We start from the raw sequence: 6,000 nt of genomic DNA on the forward strand, positions 1-6,000 counted from the left end.
TCAGGTTAATCAGGAAACCTTCTGGATATCATGTACAGCCCTCCTTCTGCTGATGAATCAGTACTCCTCCATGTTGAACAACTCTGGAAGGAAGCATTGAAGGTGGCAAGGGTGCAAAATGTACTCTGGGAAGGGGATTTCAAAGTCCACCACAAAGAGTGGGTCAGCAGAAGTACTACTGACTGAATTGGTCGGTTTCTAAAGGACATACCTGCTAGACTGGGTCTGCAGCAGGTGGTGAGGGAAAGAGCAAGAGGGAAAAACATACTTGATCTCATCCTCACCAATCTTCCAGCTGCAGTGTATCTCTCCATGACAGTATCAGTAAGAGTGACCACCATACAATCCTTGTGGAGACAAAGTCCCACCTTCACATTGAGAATAACCTCTATCGTGTTGTGTGGCACTATCACCGTGCTAAACAGGACAGACTTTTCACAGATCTAGCAGCTCAAGACTGGGCATATATGAGGTGCTGTGGGCCATCAACAGCATCAGGACTGTACTCCAGCACAATCTGTAACCTCATGGCCAAGCATATCCCCCACTCAACCATTACCATCAAGCCAGGGGATCAACCCTGGTTCAATGGACAGTGCAGGAAAGCATGCCAGAAGCAGCACCAGGCATACCTGAAGATGAGGTGTAAACCTGCGGGCACCACCAAACAGGACTACTTGCACACCAACAGCATAAGCAGCAAATAATAGATAGGGTGAGGTGACCCCATAACCAATGAATCACATCGAAGCTTTGCAGCCCCAGCGCATCCAGTCGTGAATGGTGGTGGACAATTAAACAACTCACTGGAGAAGGAAGCTCCACAAATATCCCCATCATCAATGATGGAAGGGCCCAGCACATCAGTGCAACAGATATGGCTAAAGCTTTCACAGTAATCTTCAGCCAGAAGTGCCAAGAGGATGATTCATCTTGGCCTCTTCCAGTGGTCCCCAGCATTACAGATATCAGTCATCAGCCAATTCGATTCATTTCACGTGATAGTGAGGAATGGTTGGAGATGCTAGATACAGCAAACGCTACGGGCCCTGACAACATTGTGACTGATTGTGGATGATCAGCCATGATCATAATGAATGGTGGTGCTGGCTCGAAGGGCCGAATGGCCTACTCCTGCACCTATTGTCTATTGTAACATTTCAGCAATAGTACTGAAGACTTGTGCTCCAGAACTTGCTGCTCCCCTAGCCAAGCTGTTCCTGTACTGTTACAACACTGGTATCCACACAGCAATGTGGAAAATTTCCCAGGTCTGTCCTGTACACAGTACTTAATGTGGAGAAGGACTTGATAGCCAGGGAACTTGGAGAAATAAAGAATGATATCTTGAAAAGAGTTCATATTACAGCAGAACAGATACTGGAGGACTTAACACACATAAAGGGAGATAAATTCCCTGGACCTGATCAGAACTTTGTTTCCCAGACCTCTCTGTGGAAAGCTAGGGAAATGATTGCTGGGCCCCTTCAATAGCCACTTGGTGAGGTGCTGGCAGACTGAAGGTTGGCTAATGTGGTGCCATTATTTACACTGTAAGGAAAGAACAGGGAACCATAGAACGGTGAATTTTATATCAGTGGTGGGTAAGTTGTTGGAGGGGATTCTGAGGGTTAGAATTGACATGCATTTGGAAAGGCAAGGACTGACTAGGAATAGTCAGCATGGCTTTGTACATGGGAAATTGTATCTGACGAACTTGATTCAGATCTTTGAAGGGGGGCCAAAGAAGATTAATGAAGGCAGTGCAGTAAACATTGCCTATACGGACTTTAGCAAAGCATTTGACAAGATTCCACATAGTAGTCTGGTTAGAAACGTTAGATTGCATAGAATCCAGGGGGAGCTAGCTAATTGGATATAAAAGTGTTGAAGGTAGGAGAAAGAGGGTGGTGGTGGACGGTAGTTTTTTGGACTGGAGGCTTGTGACCAGTGGTTGCCACAAGGATCAGTACTAGTCCACTGCTTTTCATCATTTAGGTAAGTTTACAGATGATACCGAAATAGGTGTTGCAGTGGACAGTGAAGAAGATTGTCTCAGAGTACAACAGCTGATTAGATGGGCCAATGGGCTGAGAAATGGCAGACCAAGTTTAATTTAGATAAATGTGAGATGTTGCATTTTGTGAAGAAACCAGGGCAGGGCCTATACAGTTAATGGTAGAGTCTTGGGGAGTGTTACCAACAAAGAGATCTAAGGGTGCAGGAGCATAGGTCCTTGAAAGTGGAGCTGTAGGTAGGCATGATGGTGATGAAGGCATTTGGCATGCTTGCCTTCATTGTTCAGTGCATAGAGTTTAGGAGTTGGGATGTCATGTTGCAGCTGTACAGGACATTAATGAGGCCGCTTCTGAAATACTGCATACAATTCTGGTCACCCTTCTACAGGAAAGATGTTGTTAAACTTGAAAAGGTGCAGAAAAGATTTACAAGGATGGTGATAGGACTGAAGAGTTTGAGCTACACAGAGATGCTAAATTGGCAGGGGCTCTTCCCTGAAACATCAGGGACTGAAGGGTGATCTTAAGATATTTATAAAATAAAGAAGAGCATGGATAGGGTAAATAGCTCTTATCTACATCAGTGGAACTGAGGTGGAGATGGTTGAGAGCATCAACCAGTCTCCCTTCCAAAGGATAATACAATGTGAGGCTAGATGAACACAGCAGGCGCAGCAGCATCTCAGGAGCACAAAAGCTGATGTTTCGGGCCTAGACCCTTCATCTAGGCCCAGAACGTCAGCTTTTGTGCTCCTGAGATGCTGCTGGGACTGCTGTGTTCATCCAGCCTCACATTTTATTATCTTGGATTCTCCAGCATCTGCAATTCCCATTATCACATCCCTTCCAAAGGAGAAATGTTGTGAAACTTGAAAGGGTTTAGGAAAGATTTATGAGGATTTTGCCAGGGTTGGAGGGTTTCAGCTATAGGGAGAGATAGACTGGGGCTATTTCCCCCAACTGTCAGAGGCTGACACTTATAGAGGTTCATAAAATCATGAGAGGCATGGATAGGGTAAATAGACAAGGTCTTTTCCCTGGGATGGGGAATCAAAAACTAGAGGGCATAGGTTTAAGGTAAGTAGGGCAAGATAGAAAAGGCACCTAAGGGGCAACTTTCTCACGCAAAGGGTTTTGCATGTATGGAATGTGCTGCCAGAGGAAGTGGTGGAGGCTGGTATAATGACAGCGTTTAAAAGACATCTGGGTGGGTATATGAATAGGAAGGGTCTTAGAGGGATATGGGCCAAATGCTGGCATATGGGACTAGGTCAGAATCGGATGTCTGGTCAGCGTGGATAAGTTGGGCCAAAGGGTCTGTTTCGGTGTTTTATATCTCCATGACTCGAAATCCAATGTGGCCAATTACAAGTCTTGGTTCAAACATAGACAAAAGAGCTCAATTCTAGAGGTGAGGTAGGAGTGGCATCAAGGTTGCATATGACTGAGTGTGGCATAAGGGAATCCTAACAAAACTTGAATCTATGGGCATTGGGGGCAAACTGTTTGCTGGTTGGAGTCATATGCACATTGGAAGATGGTCATTGTCGTTGGAGGTCAGTTTTCTCAGCTCCAGGACATTTCTGTAGGAGTTCTTCACGTTCATGTCCTCAGCCCAACCCTCTTCAATTACTTCATAAATGACCTAGTCTCCAAAATAAAGATCTTTAGACAGCACCTTCCAAACTTCTAACCACTTCCACCTTGAAGAACAAAGCCAGTAGTTAGGTGGGAACACTACCCCCTGCAAGTTCCCCTCCAAGCCACTCACCATCCTGAATTGGAAATATATTGCCACTCCTTCACTGTCGCTGGATCACAGTACTGGAATCCTCTCCCTAACGACATTGTTGGGTCATCCTTCAGCATGTGGACCTCAGCAGTTCAAGAAGACAGCACACTACCACCTTCTCAAGAGCAACTAGGAATGGGCAATAAACACTGGCCCAAACAGTGATGCCTATTCCCCTGAGTGAATTAAAATTAAATGAGGTCAGAAGTGGGGGTGTTCATTGATGATTGCACTATTTTCAGCACCACTTACAACTCCTCAGATACTGATGCAGTCCACATTCAAATGCAACAGGATCTGGACAATTTCCAGGCTTGGGCTGACAAGTAGCAAATAACAATTGTGTCACACAAATGCCAGGTTATGACCATCTCCAATAATGGACAATCTAACCACTGCCCTTTGACATTCAATGGCTTTAACATCACTGAATCCCCCACTATCAACATTCTGGGGGTTACCATTGACCAAAAACTCACCTGGACTTGCCACATAAATGTGGTGGCTATGAGAGCAGGTCAGAGGCTAGGAATACTGCGGCGACTAATTCATCTCCTGACTGTCCAAAGCCTGTCCACATCTACAAGGCATGAGTCAGGAGTGTGATGGAATACTCCCCACTTGCCTGGATTGGTGCAGCCCCAACAACACTCAAGAAACTTGACACCATCCAGGACAAAGCAGCCGCTTGATTGGCACTACACCCAGAACCATTCACTCCCTCCACCAGTAACAGCAGTGTGTACCATCTACAAGATGAACTGCAGAAATTCACCAAGGATTCTCAGGCAGCACCTTCCAAACCTACGACCACTTCCATCTAGAAGGACAAGAGCAACAAATACATGGAAACACCACCCCTGCAAGTTCCCCTCCGAGCCACTCACCGCCCTGACTTGAAAATACATCCCCTGTTCCTTCACTGTCATTGGATCAAAATCCTGAAATTCCCTCGCTTACACCATTGTGGGTCAACCCACTATATGTGGACTGCAGCGCAAACCACCTTCTGATGGGCAACTAAGGACGGACAATAAATTCCAGGCCCAGCCAGAGATACCCAGATCCTACGAGTGAATAAAAAATGTGAGGGGTCCTCAACAGCACCATGAGTTTGTCCCAGTCTCTCTTCACGGATACTCAGCGCTTCTAGCCTTTCCTGGATTTCATTTTAAAATAGAACAAATTAATATTAAATTTCCAGACTAGGATTGGGCCGAATGGTCATCAAATCCTTAAATTCTTTAAATAATTTATGAAATGTAAATATTGACATTTGTTTTCTGTTCCTGTGCTCTCTGTCGCCCTGTTTAGTTTTTCATCTCCACTCAGTAAACAGGCTGTAACCTCATTGAATAAGCACAAGGGACAGATCACAGTCCCACTCATGTCCGGGACAAACGCTATTTTCACTACATCTGGAGGCGAACCTTCCAAACGCGTAGTTAGAACTCAACCTACAAGCCTCTGAGTTTATAATTCATCTCTCCCTCTGTTCTGAAGTTTCAACTCTACCTGTCTTGACTTCTCTTTTTGATTAAAAGAAAGACACTAGCTATGGCACTGTACCTGAGCAAAGCTTCCATAAGAGTGGTCAGTTAGAAAGGCAGCAGCTCGATGTTAAAATCCGGAATGCGAACAGTCCTACTGACTCGCTGAGTCTCTGAGCCAACACTGCTCTGTCTCTCTCTCTCTCTCTCTCAACTTCCTCAACTGAATCCGCTGACTCAGTTCCTTTGCACGGGTTTGACTTTATGCTTTCAAAAAAAAAGCTCACTGACGCCTTGTCGGGCAACTGTTAGAAACTGCAGGTGCAATGAGTAAATGCTGCCCCGGAGTTAACCCTGGGGGTGGGGGTTTGGCCGAGGGGGCAAGGTAGGGTGTCCGACAGAGAGCAGCCTGGGCACGAAACTCCTGTTGCCACTGGCCTTTGCATTCAGCATGTAAACGCTGGACATAAAGAGCAGCATCAGAACCCGGGGGCACACTGACTGACAGCTAGTCAGTGATAGAAACTAGAGTTAGGATCATGGATAAGACTCCTCAACTCTCTGCACCGCAAATCACTTCTCGCTTTGCACTTTGGAGTGAATTTGAGCTGATTTCAAAAAGTTTGGAAACAAAATGCTGGTGAAGCTGTCAAATGAGGCCAACACCATCATTACAAGCACACAACCACTGACCCATGTG

The 6,000-nt window shown here is 45.6% G+C and overlaps 1 protein-coding gene across 1 annotated transcript in view; it reads right to left on the reverse strand.

Moving 5' to 3' along the window:
- sh3bp2 (SH3-domain binding protein 2) overlaps positions 1-5,480 on the reverse strand; it is a 119,789-nt gene extending 114,309 nt beyond the window's left edge. Inside the window, exon 1 of the mRNA XM_048528238.2 lies at positions 5,380-5,480. The gene's annotated coding sequence lies outside the window, so the exon portion shown is untranslated. The remainder of the gene's footprint in view (positions 1-5,379) is intronic.
- Positions 5,481-6,000: the final 520 nt, after the last annotated feature.

The sequence above is a fragment of the Stegostoma tigrinum genome, chromosome 3, assembly GCF_030684315.1.
Source record: "Stegostoma tigrinum isolate sSteTig4 chromosome 3, sSteTig4.hap1, whole genome shotgun sequence".
In the NCBI taxonomy this organism is placed as follows: domain Eukaryota; kingdom Metazoa; phylum Chordata; class Chondrichthyes; order Orectolobiformes; family Stegostomatidae; genus Stegostoma; species Stegostoma tigrinum.